Source organism: Taudactylus pleione, unplaced genomic scaffold (genome assembly GCF_031769625.1).
Source record: "Taudactylus pleione unplaced genomic scaffold, aTauple2 ptg000133l, whole genome shotgun sequence".
Classification (NCBI taxonomy): domain Eukaryota; kingdom Metazoa; phylum Chordata; class Amphibia; order Anura; family Myobatrachidae; genus Taudactylus; species Taudactylus pleione.
Window position 1 is genome coordinate 1,590,099 of NW_028284535.1, and position 25,880 is coordinate 1,615,978.

The 25,880-nt window shown below is 46.9% G+C and overlaps 1 protein-coding gene across 1 annotated transcript in view; it reads left to right on the forward strand.

Annotated features, from left to right (window-relative positions):
- Window positions 1–2,229: 2,229 nt before the first annotated feature.
- Window positions 2,230–25,880, forward strand: part of PRRT3 (proline rich transmembrane protein 3) — a 108,927-nt gene continuing 85,276 nt past the window's right edge. Inside the window, exon 1 of the mRNA XM_088473236.1 lies at window positions 2,230–2,401. The gene's annotated coding sequence lies outside the window, so the exon portion shown is untranslated. The remainder of the gene's footprint in view (window positions 2,402–25,880) is intronic.

Consider the following 25,880-nt stretch of genomic DNA (forward strand, 5'->3'; position numbering starts at 1 on the left):
ATTACAGTGCCTCAGTTCATATTATGCCACATTAGTGACCCCTGTTCCTATCATAACACACTATAGTCCTGCAGCTCATATTGTGCCACACTACAGTGCTCCAGTTCATATTACGTAACATTACAGTGCTATCCAGTTCATGTTATACAACATTATAGTGCCCAGTTCCTATTATGCCACATTAGCGTCCCTTGTTCCTATACCACACAATAATCCTCCAGCTCATATTGTGCATCATTACAGTGCTTTTGTATATATTACGTAACATACAGTGCCATCCAGTTCAGATGATGCCACATTACAGTTCCCAGTTCAGATGATGCCACATTACAGTGCCCAGTTCATATTATACCACATTACAGTGCCCTGTTCATATTATACCACATTACAGTGCCCTGTTCAGATTATGCTACCTTACAAGACCTCCCTTCAAGACCCAGTTGCTTAGCAGGCAATTCTGGGAACTTGGTAGACAACTACATGACTCGAGTTGGGCCCCCTTAGTCTCTGGGCCCCATAGTAATTGCATCACCTGCTCCCACTATGTCTATGCCCACCATCACTGTATTATCATAAAAGGCTTCATATAAACATGTGAATGATATTCGTAGAGTGACAAGTGGGGGTGCAGAGAGAGGGGTGGGGGTGCTGGTACTGTTTACATGGTCTTGGGCTTGTTTGAGGACAATGACAATAGGAATACATGGCAAGCTTGTTCAGCATTTAATTCCTATAAATCCAATTTAAATCTATCAGTCACAACCATCGATGATAAGCGACTTTAACAACTGCTCATTAGTAAATCTACTCCAAAGTCTCTTTCCTATTATGAACCACTTACTATTATTATTGTGTCTATTGTAGACACCTTTATCGGATTCCTTTCCTGGCAAGTTGAGCTAAATATTTAGTTTTGGTGGGTAGAACAAACACAAATGATTTGTCCTATCTGGTTTAATTTGATTACTGCATTGTATTGTGATTAAAATGCACACATCTTTATATATTTTTGTACCATTTGTAAAGTATATAAGCCTCCATCAAGATGAGCATAAGATAAGGATGATCACAGGAAGTCCTAATTTACTTTATACAAGTAGAGACATCGGAAAACATTTGAAACCATTCATGTTCTGGAACCAAAATTTAAAACTAAACAATAGTTTGTGACCAATGTTTGCTTTCCATTGTGATTTTCAAGGATCAGGGGACCAAAATACCCAGGTGCGTATCAGAAATGTGAGCTGAGCCTAATCATGTAACCAGATACCTATATTATCCATTGGTCATTCAGTGCTGCTGCCCACACGTTGCAGTACACTGTTTGGCCTGTGGACCAGCAAAAGTGGCATTTTTATGGGCCATAGGGGGAAATGTCTCCGACCTTCTAAAGAGAAAAAGTTGAGATTTTGCCCATTGCCGATTGGTTGCTATGAGCAACTTCTCCACTTTTTGTCTTGAGACTGGTGGGGCCCGTCACTAAATATAATTTTGTCCACCATACCACTCCATAAATTTGAGCTTGTAGTGATACTTCCAATTTGTATAGTTACAAAAATAATTTATGTTGACAATTGTAGGGAAAAAAAATATTTTCAAAAACCCATGAAATGCGAAGGGTCTTCTGTGCCCTTTTAAAGAGACGCATTTCACTCCCATATAGAAACCTCAAATCTAATCACAACCTGACTTTTAAAACTAGGAAAATAGGCTCCAAAGTAGCCGCATTCCTTCCTAACAATAAACTGTAGTCTCCTATACTTCCAATGGATCCAAATTCTTTATAGATGAAGCTAACAATGAAAGTGATGCTTAGGCTGCCGTGAGCAGTCACTGAAGAATGTTGTCCCTATTTCTCCAGTCGGATCATGATTTTGCAGGAGTTTTGGGACTCGTCTCATAACACATTCTTCATCTGCCATTTTCTTCTCATGGAATCGACAGAGGGGAAAACAATAATCGACAAGCGAAGGAGTCTTGTCCACTGCCAGTTTTCTCCACTCCAGAAAATAAATGGCTTTCCAGGAGCACTTCCTTCTGTTCATCCTGGCATGCAAATAGCAGAGGTTAAAAAGTGGCTGAGCAGGAATGAGCCAGCCTCCCTTCCCCATAAGCATTGCATAGCTTTCCTCTGTCTCTCCCTCTCTGGCTCAGTCTGATTTGGAGGTGTAACCCTGGGCTTTATTACAGCTCTGTACAGATTACTGAAGCCACTTGGAAAGAGGGAGATAGACACAGTCAGACATATATGATCCAAGCAAAAGGAGGACAAGAGCAATGCAGCTTCATTCCTGCCTTCCCACCAGGGACTTAGCATCTGGTCACCTCTCCTGAGAACACAAGCAGCAGGATTCTTATTGTATCACAGGAGAGGAGAGGACAGAGAGGGCACAGGCAGATGGTAAGTCTGGTCTATCGCTCATCTTTATAACTGAATGAGTAGACAGACATTGATACGCTGCCTTTTCTTGACATCACACTGTCGACAGGGAAGCATTCACCGGCGAACCCCATTTTGATAAAAATACAGAGGTACTGTACTTAGTCGAAAGCGAATCAGTAGTGCAGATCAGATGCTTGTTTCTATTTGTCTCACAGAGCTTGCACTCTAATTTTATGTTGGTGGATAGGCTGTAGGAAAATAGAGGTTATAGTGTAGAGGCGGGTACCGCATTAATATGTTACTGGGATCCCCTGAATTTTGCAATACACTGTATTAGGAACTCTTTTGGGGGTGCAGAGCAAGCAATGGCACACTGACACTTGGGGTCCCAGAACGCCATTATACTGACACCTGATGTATAGGTTAAGGTCAAGCACTACTGTTATATTGTTATTATTATTACCAGTTATTTATATAGTGCGGAATATATATATATATATATTCCACAGAGCTTTACAGAGAGAATATTTCCTTGCAACTTAACCCTTGGCAGCCTAATTATGTGTGTTTGTGTGTGTATATATCTATATACATACACAAGGATGGACAGACACATACACACATTGTTTTGCTCACTTGAATGACCTTTGTAATGTTGTCTCAGACACAACACTGAGCATTTAAACCTGTTGATCAGGTATCCAGAGATAAGTAGTTCTGCTTATGAGAGCACTGTTTTCAGGTCAGTGTACACTGTATGTTCTAGTATTCTATGAAGTGTCAGCGAGGTGGCCACATTCAGCCTGGGTCGGCCAGACAGTCACAGGCTGCACAGTGAAAGCTGCTTATCTCTTGATAGTTATCTCTGAAAAGATCATTTGCTTTTTTTTTTCTGTTACCCAGGCACATTAAGGGCATGATAATATCATGTTACCGGATGTGCAGCATGCAGCGTGGGTCTAGGGCTGAACGCATTACTTTTCTTTGTGTTTGTTTTTTTTTCACCTCCGCTCTAATATTGTGATTGTTTTTTCCAAACCGAACCAGATGATTATTATACCCGTCTGCTGCCACAAACATAAAACATGTACAGTACCAAAGAACAGACACAGAACGCAGCTTCCGATTCAAAGCACAAATGCGCTATTTTTTATTCTATTTATTTTTTTTATCGTTTTCTGGTTTATATTGTTTTTATGTTTTTTTTTTATATTTAGTTACATTTTTTATTTTGATATTTTATTGACAATTCTCATCGGACCTCACATGTCCATTAATGGGAAAGAGATCAGCTGTCAGGATTCTATATGGCTGCCTCTCAGTAATGATATCACTGGTTGCTTCAGCAATCCAATCCAATTACTGTCAGTGTGCTAGAGCCGAGAAGGGGAGATGCTTCGGAAATACTCCAGCATTGGATTGCCTGTAGTTACAATGTGTATATATATATATATATACGTTAAAGCCGCCATCGTTTAATGTTGTTCCAAATTTAGGAAATATATAAATTAATCTCAGATATGTAACAGAGGCAGGTAAATCTGCATCGGAAGACACAGGGCCTGGCCTAAGCGCTATGAGTAAATGGGGGTGACACACCTCCTTTTTTTCTGGAACGCTGACCGTCGCTGCCTACTCCACGCCCCCAAACCGCCGCAGCATGTGGAAGGAGACCTGCACACGCACACCATCAAGTTTGCTTAGAAATAGTAATCAGGCCCATTGTCCCGGAGGGGTATTGTTATAGAGGGTGATAGGATAAGTTTACAATAGGTCTCTGGATTGTAGATAACAGGTCTGTTGTTCTTTGTTAATCTATGTAGACGTTTACTAATTTTTTAGTGAGAGAGGGAAACAAAAGTTAATGCAATATGAATAGGATATTACTTTACATTGCACCTTTCACCTAAGTGCCATGAAACTGTATTTTAGAATGATTTCTATCAAGTTACTTCGCAAAACGTGACATCATTGCGGTACAGGGTTATTAGTGAATTGATAGGATGCATTCTCATAATTTGGGGGAGATGTACTAAGCTCTGGAAAGTGATAAACTGCCAGCCACTCAGCTAGTTTTTTTTTTAGTTTTTACAAGGTGCCCGGGACATGGAGCATAGCTCCGCCCGACTCCCATGAAGCCACACCCCCTGGTTCTAATTGGCCAACAAGCCAGTCATTGACAGAACAGGGATGACTATTGGTTTGGTGAAGACATTGATGGTCATCCATTGCATAGTTGGTTACCATCGAATGCCACTTGCTATTTTCAGATCGATGGTAACCATCGATGGTAAGCAGTGGTGGATTTTGCCTTGGGGCTGCGAGTCTGCAGCCCCCCCCAGCAAAAACCACCTCAGTGTAGTCAACTCAGTCTGTGGCTGCACTCTCTACATTGTGACTGGCAGTGGCTTCCTATTGGAAGCGCCACCTGCCAGTCACATATGCAACAGGCATCCCCTGGGGGAGGTGTCTCCTCCCCCCTAGGACTGCCAGTCCGGGCTGCTATTAGCAGAGAGCGGTTTCCAGGAGGAAGCCGCTACTCTGCCTTTCCGCCAGCCCTAACCGGCTTCTTGGGGCTGCAGGCAATGCAGCCCATTGGAAGCCGGTGACATGTGCATGCGTGGCTCCACGCCGCTAATGCGCAAGTGCCGGTCACGGTGCCTGACAGATCAATTGCGCAGGACCTAGAGGAGGCAGGACCGCAGGAACTGATGAGTGACCCTGTCATTTTCAGCTCCGGCAGCCCCCCTCATCAAAGAGGGTAGGAGCCGCTGCCGATGGTAATCATAACGATGGCCGTCCCTACCTTACAGTGAATGGCTGTCAGCACTCTGATTGGTGGATAGCTCCAGCCATCAACTAATCAGCATGCTGACAGCCATTCACAGTCTGGCTGCAGGCTGGGAGGCAGGTAGGGAATGCTGCACTCTTATTAGTGGATAGCTCCAACCATCCACCAATCAGCATGCTGATAGCCATTCACAGTCTGGCTGCAGGCTGGGAGGCACGTAGGGAATGCTGCACTCTTATTGGTGGATAGCTCCAACCATCCACCAATCAGCATGCTGATAGCCATTCACAGTCTGGCTGCAGGCTGGGAGGCACGTAGGGAATGCTGCACTCTTATTGGTGGATAGCTTCAGCCATCTACAAATCAAGTCAGCATGCTGACAACCATTCACTGTCTGGCTGCAGGCTGGGAGGCAGGTTAGGGATGGACATTGGAATCCCAGCATCCAATGGTTGCAGAGATTCCAACATCAAATCCAGCGCACATCGCAACCATTCCATGGTATGACTATCGCAATGGTTATACTGTGCGCATGTACAGAAGAAGTCTAGATGTCCATCCATAAGGAAGGTAGAGAATGCTGCCTGCCCACTGTAATTGCCTGCCTCTGAGCCACGTAATGTGCAGCCGCTCACTCTGTACATAGGACTGCCGGCTGAGAGGAAGGCAGAGAAAGATGCTCCCCGGTCGCTCTGTGGGCCTGATTCACTATGGAACGCAATATAGCGACAACACGCAGTTTCACTACGAATGTATGCTAACCAATAGCGATCGCAATGCCGCTGCAGCACTACATAAGGATGCCCACTTCACCTACACGCACATCCGTAATGTTTAGCAAGACTGCGAAAACATTGGTACAATAGAGTACCATCGAAGCCTCGCACACAGGTAAGGCAGGTCAGACCTTACTCAGGAATTGCTTACTTCAGCGCTCGCTATGAGGCTTCAGGCTGCGTATAGTATTGAAGTGGCAAATTTATGCACGCCCCTGCAACGCCGATGAAATGTACTGGCACGCCTGCATTTCTCCGACCACCCCCCTGTCACCACCCCCAAACAGTACTTCCTGTCAATCACTCTGCAATGAGGCTGTGTAGTCACTGCGATCGCAGTGCCGATCGCAGTGACTGGTTCGCACACACGCACCGCGATGCATACGCATGCGCAGTATGCAACAATCGGCGGATTGCGTGCGTAAAAGCAACTGCGTTCCTTGCTGAATCAGGACCTGTATGTGGATTACACACAATCAGAGCAGCACATGTTACCTTATGGAAAGTCTGATGGGATTTATAAAATCTATGCATTCCCCAGTACTTTATCTGTATAGTGTTCCCTGTTTCCCAGCGGTTACACAGGGGCTTGGCTCAATGTCAGCTGGTCCAGAGCTGGTGATTGGACGAGCGAGGTATAATGGGGGGGCAGGTGTATCTCTCAGTGGTACTGTACATCAGTACAAAGTGACCTGCAGGTCCTCGGCATATTCCAACTTTCCTGCATACTAAAAGGGGATTTCTACGCTTCTGCTCCACACAGCACAGGGAAAGGGACCAGCAGTCACACAGACACTTCCAGCACATCTTCAAAGACCCCTAGTATTAAAGTGCCCCGGGCAGCTGCCCAGTGTGCCCATGCTGTACGTTAAGACGACCCTGCCTTAAGCTGGGTACACACTAGACAATGTGCAAACGACGCGATGGTCATTCCTATTTCCCTTCATCCACAGAACAATCCGTCAAAAGACCGAATGAAACATCGTTTGCCCGTTAGATCGCTAACTATATAACGTTAACATATCGCCTTTTTGTCTGGTAGAACGAACACACTAGACTATTTGCACAAAATTAACGATATCTTCAGATCTGAAGATGCGATGAACGACGCACGGGAGCATGCAATACTGCGTATACACTAGACGATGTGGACGATTTGACGTTCCAATTCATCTAAAATCGTCAAATCGTATGATACAGGCAGGTGCATAAATATTGGGATATTGACAGAATTTTCATATTTTGGCCTCTATTCACCACCACAATGGCTTTGAAATGAAACAAACAAGATGTGCTTTAACTGCAGACTTTCAGATTTAATTTGAGGGTAATTACATCCAAATCAGGTGAACGGTGTAGGAATTACAACGGTTTCTATATGTGCCTCCCACTTTTTAAGGGGCCAAAAGTAATGGGACAAACTAAACAATCCTAAATCTAACTTTCACTTTTTAATACTTTGTTTCAAATTCTTTGCAGGCAATTACAGCCTGAAGTCTGGAACGCATAGACATCACCAGACGCTGGGTTTCATCCCTGGTGATGCTCTGCCAGGCCTCTACTGCAAATGTCTTCAGTTCCTGCTTGCTCTTGGGGCATTTTCACTTCAGTTTTGTCTTCATCAAGTGAAATGCATGCTCAATCGGATTCAGGTCAGGGGATTGACTTGGCCATTGCATAACATTCCACTTTTTAGCCTTAAAAAACTCTTTGGTTGCTTTTGCAGTATGCTTCGGGTCATTGTCCATCTGCACTGTGAAGCGCTGTCCAATGAGTTCTGAAGCATTTGACTGAATATGAGCATATAATATTGCCTGAAACACTTCAGAATTCATTCTGCTGCTTTTGTCAGCAGTCACATCATCACTAAATACAAGGGAACCAGTTCCATTGGCAGCCATACATGCCCACGTCATGACACTGCCACCACCATGCTTCGCTGATGAGGTGGTATGTTTTGGATCATGAGCAGTTCCTTTCCTTCTCCATACTCTTCTCTTCCCATCACTCTGGTACAAGTTGATCTTGGGGCTGTCCGCTCGCAAGTGGGTCGATGTTATGGACTGAGCATGCGCACGACGGAGGGAGCTCCGTCGTGCGCATGCGCCAGACGCGACGAGCGAAGGAAAGTACTTCGCTCGTTGTGTCTGATCAAAGGGGGCGTGCTGTCGATGTTGATTGACAGCATGCCCCCTTTGGTAGGCGTGCCGGGGGCGTGCCACCCTGACAGGGGCGTTCCCACGGGAATGCCTCCCGTCAGAAGCCGGCCCACTGACATCACTAGTGATGTCAGTGGGAGTGATTTTGGCTCTGATAGAGCCAAAATCACTCCGGAGCTTGCGGTTGAAAACCTCAACCGCAGGCTCTGGCTCGCAGTTTCGATGGTCGCGATGGTCACGACCATCGCGGCCATCAAAATGCACGCTCGTATAGCCTGTGGGTGGTGACCCGCAGCTATACGAGCGTCCAGGAGGACGCTCCATTTTCATGGAGGCCGGCCCTCATTCAGAGCGTGCGCTCTGCTCAGAGCGTACGGCTCTGAATGAGGGCCTTTGTCTCATCTGTCCATAGGATGTTGTTCCAGAACTGTAATGGCTTTTTTAGATGTTGTTTGGCAAACTCTAATCTGGTCCTATTTTTGTGGCTCACCAATGGTTTACATCTTGTGGTGAACCCTCTATATTCACTCTTGTGAAGTCTTCTATTGATTGTTGCCTTTGACACATATACACCTACCTCCTGGAGAGTGTTCTTGATTTGGCCAACTGTTGTGAAGGGGTTTTTCTTCACCAGGGAAATAATTCTTGTCATCCACCACAATTGTTTTCCGTGGTCTTCCGGGTCTTTTGGTGTTGCTGAGCTCTCCGGTGCATTCTTTCTTTTTAAGAATGTTCCAAACAGTTGATTTGGCCACACCTAATGTTTTTGCTATCTCTGATGGGTTTGTTTTGATTTTTCAGCCTAATGATGGCTTGCTTCACTGATAGTGACAGCTCTTTGGATTTCATATTGAGAGTCGACAGCAAATGATTCCAACAGCAAATGATTCCAAATGCAAATGTCACACCTAGAATCAACTCCAGACCTTTTACCTGCTTAATTGATAATGAAATAACGAGGGAATAGCCCACACCTGTCCATGAAATAGCTTTTGAGTTGATAGTCCCATTACTTTTGGCCCCTTAAAAAGTGGGAGGCACATATAGAAACCGTTGTAATTCCTACACCGTTCACCTGATTTGGATGTAATTACCCTCAAATTAAATCTGAAAGTCTGCAGTTAAAGCACATCTTGTTTGTTTCATTTCAAAGCCATTGTGGTGGTGAATAGAGACCAAAATATGAAAATTCTGTCAATGTCCCAATATTTATGCACCTGACTGTATATCATCTAGTGTGTACCCAGCTTTAGTGATGTCACCAGTTCCAGTTGAATAAATAGGCCGTATTTTCATGATTATTGATTCAGGTCACAGCAGAATGAACGTCATACTTGCTGACTTTTAGTTACTCCTCTCTTGGCTTCTCCCAGAGAGGAGATGCGGATGATCATTTCGGGGGACGGAGTCGGGCTCTTTGCGTCATTAGGCCCCTCCCCTGTGGCGGCAAACTGCCGTGAATCGCAAGTCCGTGGAGACTCGCATTCCCTGGTATTATCTCCCCATCCTGCCCACTTCACTAAAATGTGTGTGGGATGCGGGACCCTCTCTACTGGGGTGCTCGGGATTAGCCGATAAATTAGGAACCTCCTGCACTTTCCGGGAGAGTAGATAAGTATGATGAAAGTATCACAATTATTTGTGTAACAGCTCTCTAGTGTCCCTTTAGTGTAACTCTTTAGTTGTCTGAAATTTGGGTCTGTATGTAAATTTCGGACAGGACCATCCTCGTCCAGGATAGAATAAGTTATATGTCTGACAGCCCACGTGCCTTCTGCCAGGAAATGTGTAAGGGGTCTCAGGAACAGACAAAAAGATAAGGTTAGGAAGATATACTGTATGTAGAACAATAGCTGTACTTACTATGTGGTCTGGGTTCTAAACAAAACTCATGAGCCCAATAACCAGATCCGGTGACATGTCACACCATAGAGCAGCTAGGACATGCCAGGACTAAAGCTGGGTACACACTTGAAAGACTCGATGATCTAGTGACGTTCTTCTGATAGAATGCAACAATATACGTACCTGTACATTTATCGTGTTCGGGGAAAATTGCAGCATCCTACATCGCATCGTCCCATCTGACGTGCAGCACAGCAAATGAGACGAAAAGATGACCGATATGTGTAAACGACAGATTGGGAGTACACACTACACTACAATGATTGCACGACATATCGTGTATCGTGTACCCAGCTTAAGGGGCTGAGGATGTTGGGAGCTGTATATACGCTGAACACCTGGTACCTCCACCTGACCCATGAGAACACCTGGTATCTCCACCTGATACATGAAAAGGAGATGTTACTATTACTGATACAGTTTCATGGCATGTTTATCTACCTTGCGTGCACTTTATGTGATCTGGAACCTACCAGCATCTGGGGTTAAACGGCCCGTGCAGCGGCACCTGGTGACACATTCCATTAGCTCATGGACAATTCCTGTCTCAACTTGATTTTGGAGAGGGCTTGAAGTGTCTTACTACTGAGCACAGGAACTCTTCATGCTCGGTTACCTACGTAGCTGTAAATCATAATGTATTTATCCTAATTCAGTGCTGGTGCCATCCTGAGACTGTGGGAAAAGGGCATCTGACCAGGAACCACAGCCACAATAACTTGGGTCACTTCACTGGGATTCAGCTTTGATGTCTGTGAATAATGTTGAGAATACTGAGTAGATTTGTAAATAATATTGGAAAAAGGGAACGGTTCGGAAAAAAGGGATTCACCCTATGATTAAAAGTTAATAACTCCTTTTTCCCTCTTTCCCATACTCCTCTGTACGTTTTTTTTATTATTATATCTATATTTTGATTTTAAGACAGTATTCATGGTTAGGCGACTCTTTACAGTGTTCCCCTAGTTTCCAACGGGCTTCTAGTTTTACATCCAAAAACTTTAACGCACAATACTTATTTTCACATCATTAACTATCTATTGGAAAATGTTGTGCGTTTCAGTGGTAGAATTTCCCAATCCTGCCCCACCCGCGTCGTCCAAACGAATTTAACTCAGCGCCATTGCGAGACTACTGTACATTGAATAACGGAAAATTTTGCCATCGGTTCGAGTAAAGTCGTTGTGTACTATATTAAATGTTAAGTGATGTTACTATATCTGTATATTCTTGTAAATATTATATATATATATATAATATATATATATATGAGTTATGATGTCATTGTTTAAAACTGGTAAGTTCATAAGTAGGGGTAGGGAGTACATTATAATAGAGAGAGAGAGGTTATAAAAACATACAGTATACATACATTAACGATATATATTTGTGCTGCTACTATCCATCAGAAATATGTGAGGAGGAGGCAATGTGAGCACCCCCACCCACTGAAAAAAAGTTGTCCCCCATTAACTCCAGGGGTCTCTTGGCTACATTTTCATAAATGCCTCAGTTTGTAGGCAGCCATTTTGTTCCTCAATGATGTCGCTCCTTGTGATTTAATAGGCTGCATGAATATTGGATATGCATGTCTAGACTCTTAACTCTGCTTAAGCAAAAGGTTCTCATTAATCATTTTTGCCCTGATACGAAATAATAATTAACATGTGTAATTTCTCGATACAGACAAACACATGGTGTCAGGAGTTGACTAATACTGACTTAGACTGGGTGGGGGCATACAACACTCCCTATCCTATTCTCTTAAATTATATTAAACTGCACACCCAGCTGCTATTTAATTGATGGCATGCAGATTATTTGCATCATTAGCTGTAATTGTTTTGTGGCAAGGTGTGAGCATACTACTATTTATGTGTCTGTGTGCAATGCAGGACTGTGCTTCCCATACAGGACAAGGCACCTCAGAAATTCTGCTGTCAGGTCACATGGGATTAGGCAGTTTACTAAATCTGTTGTGGAATTGGACATGCTAATTCCAGCCCACCACAGCATTCCCCACTACACAAGTGTTGCTACAAACAATGCATGATATCACGAGCGCCTAATCAGTGGCTCACAGTCACATGACACTCCCAGGTCAGCCACAAGGCAGGTGCCTAAGGGCTGGAACTAGTAGGGGCTGTAAGAAAAATGTATGTTATTTAGCCATTCTCACCATTTTACTGGTTGACCAGAAAGGGGGAATCAGCCGTAGAGGTAAAATAATATTGAGATGACGTGATATTTTGGGGCCAGTTCTACAAAGTGGCATATTGTAAGAAAATAAGTTTTATTTGCTGGTTTACTAAGGTTTGTGGCAGATTATTATTACTATTATAATTAATATATTATTTATATAGCTTCTCCTAATAGGATTCAGTTTCAGTCTGTAATTCCTCAGCTGTTAAGGAACTACAAGTCCCAGCAGAGATCTTGATCAATGTACTGGCAGACTGATTGTATATTAGTTTCTAATGTTTCAGTCCGTGTCACCCAGCGATGTATCGGCCTTCTTATGCTGCCTACAGAATTATAACGGTTACCTGCTACTGTTTTTCAAGTCACGTTAATTATTATTTAAGATTTTCAAAGGCAAGATGTAAATACCATTGATGGCAAATATAGGGGTCAATCCTATTACGTGCAAAGGGTGCGAGTTGCCGTTGCAACGGCGTTAAAACACCAGCAACGATCCGCCACCTCGCACCCTTTGCATCCCGCTCCAAATTCGCTGAATTTTGCTTGGAGCTCTATTGGGCTGCGAGCAAAATTCAGCGAATCCAGGCTGCCGTAAAGTGCGTCCATCATCGCACCGGCGAGATCATCGTGGCTAATAGGATTGACCCCATAGTCTTTATTAATTAGATTTATTTAAAATTTACACATATTGATCTTATTTTTTTTGCTGACAGTAATGTTGTTAAACGAGAAGGCTAATAACTTTCTACATTCATTTATTCATTTATATGCTTTTTCAAGCAGCTGAGCTATTTACGCAAATGAGAAAACATTCGCAGATAATAGCTCTGAAACTAGATCCCCACTTTAGCCATGAAAAGTCGTATTCTTGTTTTTAGTTTCCTTAATTGGTTGTTATTATTATTATTAAAATTATTTTTATGACTGCTATTTATTTATATAGTACCAGAATATACTGCAGTGTTTGTTCTGTATATCCCATTATAAGACATCAAAGCAATTAGTGAACAAATAAACAAGAAATATCTTTGATATGTTGGTACAAAGAGTAAGTTCGTGACCTAACATACGGCTGCTGTGACAAATTGGTGTCAGCTCTGACATTTCGTGTGACCTGTCCTCATTTCGAAGCCCCATTTGTTAACTACTCTATAATGAGACAGCTGTGTGTGATTCAGGTCTGAGACACAAGTAGGGAGCAGTAATTGTGTGGTAAATTGGGCATCGGGATGGATTAATTTTAGAAAACGCACCACATCTAGATGGCAGTTGTTTCTATAATGTATGATCACTATTTAGCATTATTAAGGCTCCCCGAGTATCTTTCTGGTTAACCAAATGAAACCTGTCTAATATTTTATGAGTTAGAGTAATGTTATCCTCTGCCTGGGCACACACCAGTTGGCAGCAAACCTAGAGATGGCACGTGTACAAAACACTAATCCCAGCGTGACTCATTGCTCAGCTGCATGAGGCTATTAACGAGCCAGGTCGCAGACGACTTTCATGGCAGAACGGGCCATTCGCACCGGTGCAGAGTTCCAGCCATAGAATCCTCAGGTTGCGCTTTTGCTTCAAGATTCCATGACGGGGCGACAAGAATGTCAACGCTGAGATGTTTTCTTTTTGTAATAGTGCGTATGCACAGTGGACTCTTTGAAAAAAGCTTCTGCTAAAGGGGCGAAACGCGTCAGCGTACCCGTTGATTGTCAGCACCCTCAAGTGTGGCAGACTACTTTGGCGTTTGAGGACTTTTACAATTCATTAGAGCAGTGGTGGGCCACATGCGGCTCTTCCATTGTTCTGATGTGGCTCACCTGATTGACATTGACAACTGTTTAGCGGAGGCTCGTCTTTTGTTACAGCAGTCTTCTCCGCTCCGAAGGCATGTATGGGCGATGTGGTGATGCCACACTGCAAACAGAAGGCGGAGCTCAACTTGTGACTGAGCCTGCAGCCACGAGGAAGACGCGGTTTCATTTTATTTGTGACATGTGGGGGGGGCTGGAGTGGCCCGTTGAGTATGGGGGAAGCTGGCTGGACTGGAGTGGTCCATGGAGAGCGGGGGGCTGGATTGGCACATGTAGGGGCTGCTGTTGTGAGACGAGGGGCTGCTGGAGTGACCAATGGGGGGCTGAAGTGACACATGTGAGGATGTTGAAGTTACACATGAGGGGGACTGTATGATACCAGGGGGGTTGGATTGTATTATGTTTATTTTTTTTTTTCAATGTATTTTTTGTGGATGTGGCTTTTTCAGTGTATTATTTGTATATGTGGCTTTTTTAGTGTATTTTATGTGGATCTGGTTTTTTCAATGTTTTTTTTTTTTTTAACTATTGTTCTGGCTTTTTCTTTCTCTTTAATAGTTACCACCATGGTGATTGTGTGCATGCGCTTTTACAATGCTCCTACAAACATCATACCACTAGCGTGGCATAGTTGGCCATGCCCCTTTTTTTCCACGTGCACGTTCGGCGAGCACATGATCTCGGCTCTTTGACATGCATACAGATGTTTTGGGGCTCTTTGCCTCTGACTGTTTGGCCACCCCTGCATTAGAGGCTATTCGGCAAGTGCTGAAGCAAATCTGCTGGGTCTTTAACGACCTCCGATTCAGTACTGGCGGTATCACTGGCTGACTGGCACGGGAGACAGAAAGACTGCTGGTGCAGCATATCCGGCTCTGGCTGCCGCCCGAGTGATCTCGGAGACCAAACACGCTGGTTCAGCTGGGCAAATATCTGGAATACTCACAGCACATTTGAATATATGTCCGTAGACACCTCACTCTTCACTAAATGTGATTTTACAGTTTCTGTTTGCAAATCGCCATAGGATGTCTACGGATAGTTCTTCTGGATCCTATTTAAATCGTGCCAATACTGATACACTGGAAACCCGTATCAGGTCCAAATAAGGACTATAATAGAGCGTTTTTTTATATCAATACTTTTTTTTTGGACATAGTTTCATTTTTTACATTGATATCAATGACGCATTGTTTAAATAAAGACTGTAATTAAGCGGTGATCCGAATATTCAAGGGTGGGATACTCCCACTGTTGATTTAAAGCAGAGGTTCTCAAACTTGGTCCTCAGGACCCCACACAGGTCATGTTTTCCAGGTCACCTAGCAGGTGCACAGGTGTATTTATTACTCACTGACGGAACCATAGGGGGAGATAATTATTTCACTTGATTATGTGAGGAGACCTGGAAAACATGCACTGTTTGGTGTCCTGACAACCGAGTTTGAGAACATGTGATTTAAAGAATTACAGAAAGGATTTTGGTGTAAATGTTTATTGATACGTATTGTGACCCATGTTTTATTATTTTCATGTGATTAAATGAAAAGTAATTTTCAAACGATTTGAGCCCTGACTGTTACATTTTCTGCTATCTCACAATTGTATGGTTACATTGATTAGCGCAGTTTTCTCTAGTCGATTCTAATTAAGCGTGTTATGTATATTGGGTGTTCACTAGCCCTGTAATAAAGGCTTGTAGCTGTAATATAATTAAAAATAAACATTGTTTTTCTATATACAGCATAAAAATCGTATTAGCGCCGAGGTCATTTGGAAGTTTTTCTAGTATGCACAGTGGATGCTAAATCCCCCCGCACCTAGTATGGGGTGGGAATATTTGCCAATGCTATTGATGAAAGCTCCTCTTGCAGACGGAGCAGAGGGGCGGTGCCTTCGCTAACATGCGTACGACAAAGAATACGGACTGTAATCACATTACCATTCCAGCCGCATTAAATTCGCAACCCCCATTACGTGCGACGTAGAATCGGGTCTACATCATCAGTCTATTTGCATTGCGCAGAATTATTATCCTGTTAATAGCGATTGGGCGGTAGCGTCAATCAGTTCTGCACTATGGTGTGTTTTGCGTTCAGGGAGGGAGAGAACCAAAACGATGGGGGGGGGGACCATTTAAGGATCTGTTCCATCAGAGTAATGTGTGAAATTCATCGCTCATATGTGGAATGAGGTGAATATTCCATGGAAAAGTATTGAAAATTCCAGTCGTCTCTACTAAGACAGAAAAAGTAACCAGCAGTCTCCCACAGCTATTTAGCCTCAGCTTGGAACAAATGGAATTGCCCTCAGCCATCTATTCACATTGCCCTTTCTGCTGGCAGTAAGCAGATTTCCATTGGAAGCCTATATATGATCTAGTTAAATTGCAGAATTTAAAACATTCTTGCAGCTTGGTTGAAGTGCAACAAACAGTCTATATTTTCATCACTCTGACAGCCTAACACCAGGACATAACTTAACGTCCATCTGGTTTTTCTCTTGTCAAACTACATACATGAAACTTCCAGCTTTCCATAAAAGTCTACTATGAAGTAATATTCTCAGTTATAATAGATAGAACAGACTCCAGGATCCCCATAACTCTCTCCTTCTCTTATTTATATCTTTCCCTTTTCCTGCAATTGTTTCTGGAATGTAGGCTGGGGGCCTCCACCAAAGAACTATTATTGGGAGTGTAGAGGGTTTATACATATTGTTTCTTTAAATTGGCAATCCCCTTTTAATTGCTACTTTGTTGGCCACTGTGGCTTGTAGAATATTCTAGGTCAAGACACATCCATACCGGAATGTAGTTAGCAGACTGTCGGACGGCTGCAGTCCACTGGTCTGAGTCCCGACGCTGAAAGTCCAGAACAGGACTTAAAATAGGCGTTGAAATACCGACGCCTATCTTAATCCCGACACCGGAACACAGTCAGACTGCAGCCCGAACCAGGTAATTCCGGGGCATTTTAGCTGTTAGCCGCGGGGGGGGGGAGGTAGGTTTAGGTTCCATAGCGGGTTTAGCGTTAGTTTTTCTTTGGGGGGGAGGTTAGGGTTAGGTACCCTAGGGAGGGTTAGGGTTAGGCACCACTGTGTTGGTGTTAGGGTTAGGCACGAAGGGGGGAGGGTTAGGTTTAGGCACGAAGGGGGGAGACTTAGGTTTAGTTCACTAAGGGAAGGGTTAGGGTGCAGCGTAGAGAGGGTTAGGTTTAGGCACTAACGGAAAGGGTTAGGGTGCGGAGTGGGGAGGGTTAGGGTTAGGCTACAAGAAGGGAGGGTTAGGGGGGGAAGGGGGAGGGTAAGTATACTTACCAGACCCCTGTCGAGATACCAACCATCGGTATTTTGACAAGAGGCATCCCGACAGCCGGCATTACATACCGATTCCATCCATACGATATAGTTGCTGTGTGTGTTTGGTATTTATATTTTAGTCCTGATTTTCTCTGGTGTATCCCAATGATTGGTGGAATAAGAGAGTGTGCTCTTCCTGGTTGGGGATTTGTGCATGCTAAATGGGGCTTGGCTAGTTTGATTGAAACTCGGACTGGGTGTAATGGAGGCTTGGCCTACAATTTGTATTAATTTTGGGAACTTAATAACACATATATATATATATATATATATATATTATAATACTGCACGTTACTAGTAATTAGGACCAGGCATGCGCCCGGTCACCTCAGCCCCACCCTCACGCAGCTATACTTAATCTGTGCCATGCCATCTCCTGGTTTGCTCTAACTCTGTCTGGAGTAATCCCAGATGGGTGGTAAGTCTAGGTGCCCCCTCTGGATCTACTCACCCATGCCCCGGGCTGGCCCTGCCCACTGCACATGTCCAGCTCAGAACATGCAATCCTTGATTATTATATAGAATGCAGCTTTAACTTGCGTTATAGATATTGAAAGAGGAGGTTTTTTACTCCTCTTGTGCCCGTGTATAGGTCATATACAAGAATTTAAAAAGCAGAGCAGGCAAACTATATACCCAAGTTAAATAATGGCCATATGCATATGTTTTACTGTTCATGTAAGAGAAATAAACTGAATGTACAAACAGGGCATACTTTTTTTTTTCAAGTAAAAACGATTCTTTGAGAGGACGTACAGTATATGTTTCTGCACGGCAGTAAAATAAACATTCGCTTCAAGGCTCTGACCAAATACAGTAGACCCTGAACGAGCTTTGCCCTGACCAGTCACGCGTTTACCATGCAGATGTGATGGGAAATATCAGTTTTTCCTGGATTTAGAAATAAAAAAAGTGTGTGTATTTCTTCCTATATTTGATTTATAGTACAGATCCCCATACATTGGATTATTTGCAAACGATCTAATGTCGTTTGCAATCTCCCTTGAACTCTCCCTGGCAGCTGAAGGAAACAATGTGCAGAAAAAACTGCACGATGTTCCCCCAATCTATCGTTCACGATAGATTGTGGGCCTGATTCAGACCCGGACGCTAAGCCGCAAACTAACACAATGGCCGATAATCGCACGTTTCGCATGAGTATGCATCAATATGCGCATGCGCGAGTCAATCACTGCGCTTGGGAATTGTGCGCTCGTAGTACACAGACTGGACGCTACTTTGAGTGACAGATTGCGCCGTTTGTGGATGGTAACAGGGGAAGGTGCTTGTGAACGGTTGAGTGGATGTGCAAACGCAGGCGTGTCTGGGCGTCTAAGCGGTGTTTTAGGGGTGTGCATAATTAGCAAAGAAGTATCATTGTACACGTCACTTGGTTGGATTTTAGACAGCACTGATCGCAGTGCTTGCAGTGGGGTAGGGGATGCCTCAAGCGCTGCGTGCAGCTCCGATGGCTCTCGATGTCACCGATTAATCACACACTTCCTGGAGATGATGTGTGCTAAGAGAGAAAGGTGGGCGTCTTTATACTGGCGTGCGTTCGCTCTGCCGTCGCTCTTTAAGGCATAGAGGGCGTCCTTCCACCAGACAGTGCGATATCGGCATTTGCATACCCGGCCCCTTTTGGCTGCGTTCGTTCGCAGCTTAGCGTCCGGGTCTGAATCAGGCCCTGTGTGCGATATGACAGATGCATAGCACGGGTCTGGGAGATCCGTGTTACATGCATCTGTGTCATTGACACAGAAGCCCGGCGGGATCAGTGAGACCTGTCTCTGTTTCTATGTGTGAAAAAAATGAAAGCCTATGTAAAAAGAAAGAAAAAAACCTGCGTGGCCCCCTCCCCACAATTGCAACCGGCCCCGGGCTTTGACCCAGTGCTGGTTGTGCAAAATACGGGAGACAAAAGACGTAGAGGTCCCCGTATTTAAGCACAACCACCACCGGGCTCTGATACGGAATTGGTTCTGGTAATACAGAGGGAAAAAAATATGAGATATGGTAAGAACTTACCCTTGTTATCTCTATTTCTACGAAGTCCATAGGGTTCCACAGGATACCTTGGGGTATAGGTGTGACGTCAGTCGCAGGGCACCAAAGAGTTAAGCTTTCAGCCTCCCAGGATGCACTAGGTCCCCCTCCTATACCCCGCCCCCGGGCCAAGGCACCTCAGTTAGTTACCAAGCCATAGGCCGGAGGAGGAGAAGGAAGAGAGAGAACAAAGATCTGGACACATACAAGAATCACATTCTCACCAGAGGGAGACGGAAAACCGGTGACCAGAGCAAAGCCCATCTGCAGCACAGGTGCGACAGGGCGGGAGTCCTGTGGAACCCTATGGACTTCGTAGAAATAGAGATAACAAGGGTAAGTTCTTACCATATCTCATATTTTCTACTTCAGGGTCCATAGGGTATCCACAGGATACCTTGGGGATGTCCCAAAGCAGTATCCTTTAAGGGTGGGGACGCTCCTGTGCAGAAAGGAGAATCCGCCGCCCGAAGGAAGCATCCTGAGAGGCGAAGGTGTCAAACCTGTAATACCTCACGAAGGTATGGACAGAAGACCACGTAGCAGCCTTGCAGATCTGAACTGCCGAGGCACCACGTCGAGCTGCCCACGAAGGACCCACAGACCTAGTGGAATGAGCCTTCAGAGAAGGAGGGACCGGTAGGCCTTCATGAAGATAAGCTTCAGAAATAGCCATACGGATCCAGGCTGCCAAAGTTTGCTTTGAAGCAGGCCAACCCTTTTTACGGAAGCCAAAGAGGACAAACAAAGCGTCCGACTTCCTAAACGAAGAAGTGCGGTCAACATAAGTCCTTAAGGCCCGCACAACATCCAAAGAGGCCTCACCCACGGAAAGACCCGGTGAGTTAAAGGCCGGAACAACTATTTCCTCGTTAATATGAAACTGGGAAATAACTTTGGGAAGAAACTCGGGCCGAGTGCGGAGCACTGCCCTGTTCCCATAAAAAACCAAGAAAGGGGGTCTACAAGAAAGAGCCCCTAACTCAGAAACACGTCTGGCCGAAGCAATGGCCAGAAGGAAAACAGTCTTAGCTGTTAGCCATTTAAGATCCACTGAGCCCAGTGGTTCAAACGGCGGTCCTTGGAGAGCCCTCAGGACCACAGCCAAATCCCAAGGCGCCACAGGTGGAACAAAGGGCGGCTGAATGCGGAGAACACCCTGCATAAAGGTGCGCACATCCGGGATTGTAGCAATCCTACGGTGAAACCAGACAGATAGGGCCGAAACCTGTACCTTCAAAGAAGCAAGGCGAAGCCCATGATCTAGTCCCGCTTGCAGGAAGGCGAGAATCCGAGACAGACGAAACTCCCGCGGTGCATAACCTCTCGGTCGACACCACTGGAAGAACGTATGCCACACGCGATGGTATATCCTCGCGGAAGACGGTTTCCGAGCTCGTAACATGGTACGCACCACAGAGCTGGAAAACCCCCGGGACCTCAGCATGGCCGTCTCAACAGCCACGCCGTCAAAGACAGCCGAGTCAGGTCCGGGTGAAGGCAAGGACCCTGAGACAGAAGGTCCGGTCGTAGCGGCAACCGCAGAGGAATGTCCACGGACAGACCCTGAAGGTCTGAGAACCAGTGCCGTCTGGGCCACGCGGGAGCTATCAACAGGAGCGTCCCTCCTTCCTGTTTGAATTTCCGGATTACCCGTGGAAGAAGGGAGACCGGAGGGAACAGGTATGCGAACCGGAACGTCCACCGGACGGACAGAGCATCCACCAGAGACGCCCCTTCGTCTCTTGTGCGAGACCCGTACACCGGCAACTTGTTGTTGTGCCGGGACGCCATGAGGTCGATTTCTGGAAGACCCCACCTGTCCACCAGTAGTTGAAAAACGTCCGGGTGCAGGGACCATTCCCCCGGATGAACGTCCTGGCGACTTAGAAAGTCCGCCTCCCAATTGAGCACTCCCGGGATGAAAACCGCTGATATGGCCGGAAGATTGCGCTCCGCCCAAACCAGGATCCGAGAGACCTCTACGAGAGCCGCCCGACTGCGAGTTCCTCCTTGCCTGTTTATGTAGGCCACGGTGGTAGCGTTGTCCAACTGGACCTGCACCGGGCGACCCTGGAGAAACCGCTGTGCCTGCTGGAGAGCATTGAAGACCGCACGGAGTTCCAAGATATTTATTGGAAGCTCCGCTTCTGTCGGCGTCCACCTGCCCTGGAACAAGTGTGGACCCGAAACTGCTCCCCAGCCCCGAAGACTGGCGTCCGTTGTCAACAGGACCCAATTTGGAACCCAGAACGGACGTCCCTTGTTGAGGTGGGTCGTCTGTAACCACCACGTAAGGGACAGGCGAACCTCCTGGGTGAGCACAATCGTCTGGGACTTCAGAGACTGAGTCAGCCCGTTCCACTTGGACAGGATCAGGTGCTGCAGAGGTCTGGAGTGAAACTGGGCGTATTCCACCATGTCGAACACCGACACCATGGAGCCCAGTAACCTCATCGCCGAGTGTAAGGACACCCGGCGGCTGTGCAGACAACTGCGCACCCTTGACTGTAAAGCAGAGATCTTGTCCTCCGTCACGAAGATCCTTTGCTGTCCCGAGTCCAATAAGGCTCCAAGATGCAGAATCCTCCGAGACGGGATTAGAGTGGACTTCTGCCAGTTGATTAGCCAGCCGTGCTGTTGCAGCAGTGCAATGGTCAGGTCCAAGTGGCGTAACAGGAGCTCTGGAGATCCTGCCACCAATAACAGGTCGTCCAAATACGGCAACATGCGGACTCCCTGCAGCCGCAGAGAAGCCGCCATGACCGCCATCACCTTGGTGAAAACACGTGGTGCTGTTGCCAGGCCAAAAGGTAACGCCCGAAACTGGAAGTGGTCGCTGCTGATTGCAAACCTGAGGAACTGTTGATGGCGCCAAAGAATAGGGACATGCAGGTAAGCGTCCTGTATGTCCAATGACACCAAGTAGTCCCCAGGTTCCAGCGCCAGAATGATGGACCGTAGGGTCTCCATCCGAAACTTCGGGACCCGCAAAGACTTGTTGAGTGCTTTGAGGTTGAGAATCGGACGATATGACCCATTGGGTTTCTGTACCAAAAATAGATTTGAATAGAAACCCTGGCCCCTCTGGGAGAATGGAACCGCCACTATAACTCCAGCCTGGAGCATAGTGTGCAATACCTTCCGCAGCTCCGTAGCCTTGTTCCGGTCTGATGGGAGACCCGTGGTGAAGAAGCGAGCCGGGGGTCTGTGCCGGAAGGAGAGGGCGTATCCGTGGGAAACCACCTCCAGAACCCAAGTGTCTGTCGTAGTGGTCGACCAACACTGGGCGAACTGTAGCAGGCGGCCTCCCACCCTGGGATCCCCCAAAGGGAGGCCCGGACCGTCAGGCCGCAGGCTTGCCATCTGGCTTGGGGGCCGGACGTCTGGTACTCCATGCCTGCTTCCGGGGCTTGACCGATTTCTTAGGGCCAGCCTGTCGAGGAAACGACTGTGGTTTGGGCCTGCCCTGGGCCCTAGATGACCGAAAGGACGATGGTCCCGAACCAGAAGGAGCAGCGGCCGACGGGAGACAGGCAGATTTGGCTGCCGCCAGCGTGGCCACAATCTTATCCAGATCCGGACCGAAGAGAACTTCTCCGGTAAACGGCAACGCTTCCAGACCTTTCTTGGAATCTGCGTCCGCCTTCCAGGATCGCAGCCACAAGGTGCGACGAGCAGCTACCGCTGCTGAAGAAATTCTAGACACCAGAGTACTAATGTCTAGAGCCGCCTCGTTGATGTAGGTGGCCGAATCACGGAGATTGCCAATCAACTCCGCCTGATCGGCCGGACAGTCGGATTCAAAAGAAGCCTCTAATGAATCCGCCCAGCGCTCCATCGCTCTGGCAACCCAGCAAATGGCCATAGCCGGCCGTGCTGCCCCCCCAGCAAGGGAATAAGCGGACTTCAGGCAGATTTCTACCTTGCGGTCCGTAGCATCCTTAAGGGAGGACATGGATGGCATCGGCAATGTGGCACTACGGACAAGACGGGTCACGTGAGAATCCACCTGTGGAGGGGATTCCCACTTCGCAAAATAATTATCCGCGAACGGATAAGCCACCGCCAGGCGTCTCTGCGGCTGGTATCTTTTGCCAGGTTGTTTCCACGCCTCCTCTAAATGGTCCACCAACTGACCCGAAAGAGGAAAGACTGTGGCATCGCCCTTCACATCTTTGAAAAAGGCATACTTAGATTTAGCCGCTGGGGGAACTTCGTCCTCAATCACCAAGGCTGTGCGGACCGCCCGAATAAGTCCAGGAATATATACTTTGGACTTAGCATCAGCGTCCTTAGTATGGAGAGGTTCCTGATCGTAAGGATCTAGAATCTCCCCATCATCAGACGTCCCTTCGTCATCCTCATAAGGAGCGGACAGAGACGCCACCGGCCTTTTATGAGACCGCATCACAGACTCCCCTTGCAACACATCCGACAAGTGCTGTACAGAACTCGTCAGGGAGTTAACCCACGCTGGCTCCTGAGAACCCGGGAGCGGGGAAATAGGGAGACTGTGGGGTACCACCAATTGTCGTGGGAACCCCTGCATGGGTGACGACACCACAGACTGCTGGGACAAACCCATCGGAGTAAACGCGGGCTGCGGAGCTAACTGGCCCACTAAAGCTGTTAACGCCTGAGCGAAACAAGCCCAGGGCGGCTCCTGTACCGGTGCTGTAACCGTAATAGGCCGCGCCATGGACAAACACTGCCGGCAAAGGCCCTCCGCGCTACCCTCCCCCTCCGCTAACGGTACTTTGCACGTGGTACACTGTAGCCGGAGGGGAAAATCACTTTCAGACATGATGGCACCACGTATGTGACCTCTCTCACCAATTAAGTATTAAATAGGCGAGAGACCACCCTGCAGCACCGCACCGCAAGGGCTTTAGCAGAAAGAACAGGGACAGTAATAAAGCTGACAGTTTAGAGAAGAAAAGATTACAGGCAGCAGCGCTAGCACAGTCACATACAATGCAGAAAAATAACAATTCCTGCACTAACAGCGCTGATCACTCAACTACACAGACACAGGGCCTGGTAGGACACAGCGCTGCATACACAGACCTGACCACAGCGGAGGAGAGGTATGCGGGGGGACCCAGACCACGATGCTTCCGTCCAGCGCTTCCAGCAGCGTTCACCATGCGTTCTGGAGAAGATGGCCGCCGAGGAGCAGAGAGGAGGCTGGCCTGGGGGAGGAGCGCTGCCACAGGACCAGTCGGCAGCATGCAGAGAGGGCTGTGTGCAGCGGGGGAGGCGCCGGCTGTGAGACAGGGAAGGCGCGCTCCCCTGGCATGCATTTAACCCCTGGGACGCCGCAGCGCTACCGCTCTGCTGCGGTCCGCTGTCCCAGGGGCTAGTGGAAGCGCAGGTTGGTCGCCTGGCTCCACGCTGCAGCCAGTCCCCAGGGAGCCCCCTGCCTGGGGACTTAGGACCATGTGATCAGTGGGGACCCACCGCGGGACCCCGCTGCTTACCTCTGTCCCCCTTGAATCCGGCCATGGTCCGGAGCATCTGGGGTCACCGCTAGCTGTGACCCCAGACGCCCACCAGCATCCCCGGATCAGTACCGGCGTTCTGGTACCGGCGGGGTGTAGGGAAGACAGCATGGACGTCAGGACTGACTGTCCATGCTGTACATCCAGATGTGCAGCCACAGCTGCATGAAGAATAAGCTTCAGGGGCTCTTCTAGCCCCCACTCCAACAGGTGCACCCGACTCCGGCCGGGCACCAAACTAAACTGAGGTGCCTTGGCCCGGGGGCGGGGTATAGGAGGGGGACCTAGTGCATCCTGGGAGGCTGAAAGCTTAACTCTTTGGTGCCCTGCGACTGACGTCACACCTATACCCCAAGGTATCCTGTGGATACCCTATGGACCCTGAAGTAGAAATTAATAGAGTCACCCTGTATTTTCCAGAACCAGCATCAGACTTTCTGCTAGTGGGGGGGGGGCTAATGCCACACCCGGGGGAGCCCTTTCACTGGGTCCCCTGGTCAAAACATCAACCCTGACTGCTAGTCAGCCTAGGTCTGGGATCCCTGGGGAGCTGGGGTCCCCCTCTCCAGGGTACCCCAGGCCTAGGCCCCCCCTGCTCGAAGAATGTCCAGTTCTGGTAAATACAGGGGGAGCCTATACATTTTTTTCCCCTGTATTTCCAGAACCAGTTCCAGATCAGAGCGCAGTGCTGGTTGTGTTTAACTACAGGGGACCCCTACGTCTTTTGTCCCCCATATTTTGCATAACCAGTACTGGGTCAAAGTCCGGGGCTGGTTGAACTATTGGGGAGGCCACGCCGTTTTTGGGGGTTTTTTTTAACAGGCTGTCATTTCTTTTTTCTTTTTTAACATAGAAGCACAAACGGGACTCACTGATCCCATCCGTTCTTCTGTGAATGCATGTAGCACGGATCTCTCTGATCCCTGCTACATGCTATCGGCCA